General features: G+C 46.5%; 1 protein-coding gene across 1 annotated transcript in view; it reads right to left on the bottom strand.

The window, feature by feature from the left end:
• The window catches only part of kcnh3 (potassium voltage-gated channel, subfamily H (eag-related), member 3), a gene marked incomplete at both ends in the record, with an annotated part of 85,322 nt that overhangs the window by 30,479 nt on the left and 47,846 nt on the right, over positions 1–6,997 (bottom strand). The gene's annotated exons all lie outside the window — the stretch shown is intronic.

The following is a 6,997-nucleotide window of genomic DNA, read 5'->3' as shown; positions in this document are numbered from 1 at the left end:
CGGGTCGAGTCCACGGGCCGCCCAAACACAGTCGGACTACCCCTTCACTTCCATTGATTTTTTTGGACTATGATTACCCAAAAACGAACAAACCGATTTTTATGAAACTCAGTGAAGGGGTTAGAACCCATTAAAATTTGGAGCAGATCCAAATCACGGGCTGGATCCACGAATGAAAACAAAACTTAGAACAAAAGCCAGCTCCCTGTGTGAGGGTGCTAGAGACACGGGGGCTGGACTGGGGTGTGCGGGGGGGGGGGGGGGCAGGAGGGCACCACAGAGCTGGCCAAATGCAGCCACCCATTCAACTCCAGTCATTTTGACCTCCGCCCCAGTCCAAACAAAGCCCGGACAGGCCTTCACCTCCTTTCATTTTTTGGACTAGGATCACACAAAAACTCCCAGACTTCTTTTCAGCGGAGGGGTGTGCTCCCTGAGCACCATTTCTAGTTCATTGGTCGCTTCAGTGGTCAGATGCTGGTATCTCTGTAAGAGTGAGGGATGTTGGGTTTGCCTCTATGAGCCGGCGAGTGTGTACCCCTTTAGTTGTGTGTGTGTGTGTGTGTGTGTGTGTGTGTGAGAGAGAGAGTGTGTGAGAGAGAGAGAGAGAGTGTGATTCCCACAATGGTCTTAAATCATTGATCCTTCAGTACACAAAAGGCTCAGCAGGCAGTCCCGGCCTCTTGCCAGCTACACACCAAATAAGATAACACAGAAACACACACAAACACACACACACAAACACACAGACAAACACACACATGCCGAGGTGCGTATTAAGGCCCTGCGGGGCTGTGGTTTATCTGTGAGCTGCTGCCGGTATGTTTCTCATGCCAATGAACGCGCCTGTACAGCTGCTGCTACAACAGCATTGGGACCGAGAGCCAGGAGTTGTAGTAATACTGTACATGCTATACATGCAGTAATACATGCTATAGATGCAGTAATACATGCTATAGATGTAGTAATACATGCTATAGATGTAGTAATACATGCTATAGATGCAGTAATACATGCTATAGATGCAGTAATACATGCTATAGATGTAGTAATACATGCTATACATGCAGTAATACATGCTATAGATGTAGTAATACATGCTATACATGCAGTAATACATGCTATAGATGCAGTAATACATGCTAAACATGCAGTAATACATGCTATACATGCACTAATACATGCTATAGATGTAGTAATACATGCTATAGATGCAGTAATACATGCTATAGATGCAGTAATACATGCTATAGATGTAGTAATACATGCTATACATGCAGTAATACATGCTATACATGCACTAATACATGCTATAGATGTAGTAATACATGCTATAGATACAGTAATACATGCTATAGATGCAGTAATACATGCTATAGATGCAGTAATACATGCTATAGATGTAGTAATACATGCTATGGATACAGTAATACATGCTATACGTGTAGATGCAGTAATACATGCTATAGATGTAGTAATACATGCTATAGATGCAGTAATACATGCTATAGATGCAGTAATACATGCTATAGATGCAGTAATACATGCTATAGATGCAGTAATACATGCTATAGATGCAGTAATACATGCTATAGATGCAGTAATACATGCTATAGATGCAGTAATACATGCTATACGTGTAGATGCAGTAATACATGCTATAGATGCAGTAATACATGCTATACGTGTAGATGCAGTAATACATGCTATAGATGCAGTAATACATGCTATAGATGCAGTAATACATGCTATAGATGCAGTAATACATGCTATAGATACAGTAATACATGCTATAGATGCAGTAAGCCCTGAGCCTCATTTTACTCTGCCTGGGTGGTGGAATTTAATTTAGGCTAGTATCAATTTCTTTCTAACGGTCGATTTAATATTTTATCTCACTATGGTGGTTATATTCGCAGGCTGCCTTTCTGTAGCAATGCAATAACACTAAAAAAGACTTGTTCACTTCCTACTGTAAATCACCATCTCTGCTGAGGTGAGGGTAGAGAAACCCATGAGTCTACCCCAACCAAATCAGACCACGTAGAAATACAACGAAAGTAGTTTCACACCCGGACAGGAAGACCTCTTCGAAACAGGAAAGGAGTCACGTGAAAGATGGTCCCGTTTATCTCCCACTTTATAGCCTAGAAGAAGATTTGCATGTTTACAGCACAAGGGCGTGTCCACCAGCAACACTATATCAAAGTGTCTGATTGGGGCTTTATGGGATACAAGCAGGGGTGAAAATTAACTTTTTGGTTCACGGTGAGTCACCTTCCAAGGGGACTGTAGATGAAAAAAATCTACCGGCCAAGTATATATTTTTTTCAGATAGCCTTCCGGAATCTAGGCTCCAATTGGAAATTGTACCTGCATTTGGCCGGTGGCAGGTGTTAATTTTCAGCCCTGGACACAAGTATCTGAAGAAACAGGTCGACCTCTTTATTATCTTGGAGTGTTAGAGTCTTAGAGAAAAACTACATGTCCCTCTGCTCGGTCCATGGAAAGTGACTGCATAGATTGCCACTGAGCTGGAGCCATCATGGTCAGTGATTTGCTGAATCAATAATGCAGGGTGGCTTGGCTCAGATCAATATCACACACAAAAAGATCAATCTGTCACACTGAGGTGATCGATTGACTAGAAATGCCTTGAGTATACAGTATGTGTGTGCGAGTGTGTGTGTGTGTGCGAGTGTGTGTGTGTGCGAGTGTGTGTGTGTGTGTGTGTGCGCGCAAGGAGATTATGAGAGCTCAAAGATGAGACTTAAGAGACTTAAAATTGAAAAAAAAGATCAATATGTCACGCTGAGGTGATCGATTGACCAGAAACGTGTCTTGAGTATGGGTGTGTGAGTGTGAAGTGTGTGTGTGTGTGTGTGTGTGTGTGTGTGTGTGTGTGTGTGAGTGGGTTGTCGAAAGATCTGGATCTTCCCTATAACTCAACTTTCGCTGACTCTCCGACCCCTGGTGTTCTGGAGGTACTATCTGAGGCTCATTCTGACTCAGCCCAGGAATCTCAGGGTGAAGATGAGGAGAGTGGTGGTGAAGAGGAGGAGAGTGGTGGTGAAGAGGAGGAGAGTGGTGGTGAGGATGAGGAGAGTGGTGGTGAGGATGAGGAGAGTGGTGGTGAGGATGAGGAGAGTGGTGGTGAGGATGAGGAGAGTGGTGGTGAGGATGAGGAGAGTGGTGGTGAGGATGAGGAGAGTGGTGGTGAGGATGAGGAGAGTGGTGGTGAGGATGAGGAGAGTGGTGGTGAGGATGAGGAGAGTGGTGGTGAGGATGAGGAGAGTGGTGGTGAGGATGAGGAGAGTGGTGGTGAGGATGGGGAGAGTGGTGGTGAGGATGAGGAGAGTGGTGGTGAGGATGAGGAGAGTGGTGGTGAGGATGAGGAGAGTGGTGGTGAGGATGAGGAGAGTGGTGGTGAGGATGAGGAGAGTGGTGGTGAGGATGAGGAGAGTGGTGGTGAGGATGGGGAGAGTGGTGGTGAAGAGGAGGAGAGTGGTGGTGAGGATGAGGAGAGTGGTGGTGAAGATGAGGAGAGTGGTGGTGAAGATGAGGAGAGTGGTGGTGAGGATGGGGAGAGTGGTGGTGAAGAGGAGGAGAGTGGTGGTGAGGATGGGGAGGCGGAGCAGGAACAGACCACTGAGGCCTCGAGGTCAAACCAGGAGCAAGAGACTGTGTCTGAAAGCACTAATAAACAGGACCAGTCGTCAATAACTATCAATAACTATCACCCCTAGAGGTACTGGGAAGGAGAAACTGGATCCTCCTTCTAAGAAGAATAGGGAAGAGACCAAGCATGAAACCAGGAAGGTCAAGAAGGTCGAGTTGTTCCTGAGCTTCCAACCAGCTCCAAGCCTGACAGGAAAATAACACCCCCGGAGAAAAAGAGGAAGGTTTAGGGGTCAGAAACAGACCAGGGAGTTGGGAGGCCTAGAAGAAGCATCCCTACTGTAAGGACAAGTGACCCAACCCTCCACCGTGATGACAGGGACAGGCCTCAACTGCACTCTGTAGCACACAGGTCTCAGTGGCGTCCTGTACCGCACTGGTTCCACTGGTTTTCTTAAACTACCAATACACATGCTGAAATAATTTCCCAAAGTTTTATATTGAAAACCACAAATAAAATTAGCAGCACTATGCGCTTTTTTAAACATTAAAATAATGCGTCTTGGAGACTGTTGCTAACTTTGGCAGTGAGTTTTCTGTAAGGTTTTTTAATATGACCCCTAGTGACCAGACGGGAGACAGGGGTAAAGTTCTGCTCACGGGAGCGATTTATTCTAAGTACAATGTTCAGGGATCATCCAAAAGAATGTTCAGGGACAGGCGGAGTCGGGCGAGGCGCGTCTGGGTCCGGGTCTGTGTTCCAAATTCGTATCCGTGTCCGAGCAGGGGAGGTCAGGGGAGGTCAGGGGAGGTCAGGGGAGGTCAGGGGAGGTCAAGGGAGCTGTGGTATCAGTCTGTAATAAGGGCTGCCAACTAGGCCCGGTAACGTATGCTGGGATCAGAAGGAAAACGAAAAATAAGGAGCTACGAGAATAAAGAACAAAACAAGAAACAACAGGGTTGAGAAACATGAAAACTGATGCGCTACTGGCCACCGTGAAGGTAACGGAGATCTGGCGAAGAATGGTTGGAAGATCCAGGGTTTAAATAGAGCGTAGATTGGATGCAGCTGGTGTGGATCTGTGGCGCCGGTTGAGCAGGTGATTGGAATCAGGTGTGGCGGGAGAGCGCGCGTCTAGCCCGCGCCGAGGTGGAAGGCACCGCCCACCGGAGCTAGCGGAGACCGGAGGCATATCAGCTGGAGAGGACGCACGGGACCCAGAGCCATAACATTTTTCAAAAGCGGGGCAATCAAACACAGTTTAATTATAATTTTATCATGATAAATTTAATCAAATTGAATCACGGTTTATCATTATACCGGTTATCGTTATATCCCTACCCCCAACTCTAGCCTTAGAAGAACGATGGACACATTGGAAGGACTGGATGAAGCTCGACTGAACAAACGACTGACTCTCTCAGCGACGGACCGTAAAGTCTTTGCTCTCTTCTCTCAACTTTAAAGAGGGACAGTTTTTACTCAGTTCACCAAGAAGAACATGTGTAAGGCCTAGCGGAGTATGAATCTTACAGAGCTACCAGACCTGATGCTTCCTGAATTAGTAATGGTCTGGTAGTAAGTGAAGGGGTTACTGAGTAGGGAACATTTTTGATCATTTTTGTGATAAACTTTCACAACCTCTATCGGAGATAGGCAGTCGTTCTCTGCACCGGCTGATCAAGGAGGCTGTGATGTGTACTCTCCACCAGCAACATGTACAGCCGGCGCAATCCCCTCTGTAACTGACATTTTTAAGTATAAATTCTGTAGTCGGAACAAGTTCAAAGAACTGTGTGCTGTTGTAACATAAATAATTCAATATCTCTAAGGGGTGTTTGAGCGATCTCTCTTCCGAGTAACTGCTGAGAGACGGACTGAAAGGTTATCTCTCTGTCGGCAGCGAGAAGAAGCCGAGACCTCGCGCCACTGGAACTGTCCCACAATGGAGCAATCTCCCTTCTGAGTCGTATCAAGATGGGACACTGTGAACCCAGACGTCGCGGGGCGGCGTGCGAGTCGAGCGCAAGAACAAACGCCCGTTGTCATGGTAACCGCTGGGGGAAGGAACCGGGAGTGTCGTCACGGTTCTGTGAGCAGCGAACAGGAAGGGGAGATCCCACACATCCAGCCCAAGTGCTGAACACAGAAGATTGGAGACTGGTTGGATCCGAGCATCAAGCCTCAGGGAGGGTAGGTTAAAGGTCACATAAGCACACATTTGTGGTTCCCGTGGTGCGATAAGAACTGGGTAAATAGTCCACACATATATACATAAATAGTCCTCACCCCTCTACCAAGGGCTTTTCCTCTCTCACCCTCCAACCACGAGAAGAGGAAGTCCCGCCCACTCAGAATCAGGGTGTTGGCTCACCAGTCAATACTGGTCATCATTTCATCAAGAAATCCTTTCTAAAGCCCATTAAGTTCTGTAGGTACGGGGTTGTAAAGGGAGTTTTTATGAAGATAGGCCATCTTTTAGATTCTCTCTCCAACCAGTAACCATTATTATATGTTGATTTGATTTAATTAGATCCCATATATTGCATGAATCTGCCTAGCAATATTTCTATTCTTCTTTATTATCCTAAATAAAACGCATATTGAGCATTATAAAACGTTAATTATCTCCTGTCATCCACTGCTCATTAAATGAAAGACACCCTGAGGACTAAAGTATACTAGTCGTTAAAACCATTCCAAGCAACCACACCAACATTCATCTCACGGAGAAGAGCAGTCGTTAACCAGTAGCGACTCCTGACGGTATCTCCCTTGGGTGGGGGGGGGGGGGGGGGGGGCAGGGTGCACTCTGGGACGTAGACTGTTGGCGGACTGGGCGAGTCTTCTCATCCTGCCCCAGTAGGCTATCAGAAACCCACACTCGGGGAGAACCAGGTGGGCTGATAGTAACACTTTGAACGTGGGGCAGAGCGGACCCTTGTATTAAGGGCACCAGAGACAAAGTGTGTGTGTACGTGTGTGCCTATGTGTGTGTGTGTGTGTGTGTGTGAGTGAAAAGTGTGTGTGTGTGTGTATGTACAGTATGTGTGCATTCGTGTGTGTGTACTGTATGTGCACGTATGTGCATGTGTTTGTGTGTATGTGTGTGTGTGTGTGTGTGAGTGCAAAGTGTGTGTGTGTATCTAGTTGTGTGTATGTAGGTGTGTGTGTATGTGTGTGTGTATGTGTAGGTGTGTGTGTGCGCATGTGTGTGTGTGCGCATGTGTGTGTGTGTATGCAGGTGTGTGTGTATGTGTGTGTGTGTGTGTGTGTGTGTGTGTGTGTGCGCATGTGTGTGTGTATGTATGTGTGTGTGTGTGTGTATGTGTGTGTGTGTGTGTGTGTGTGTGTATGCAGGTGTATGTGTGTGTGTGT

Source organism: Borostomias antarcticus, assembly GCF_949987555.1.
Source record: "Borostomias antarcticus genome assembly, chromosome: 17".
NCBI lineage: Eukaryota > Metazoa > Chordata > Actinopteri > Stomiiformes > Stomiidae > Borostomias > Borostomias antarcticus.
This window is presented reverse-complemented; position numbering and strand designations above follow the sequence as displayed.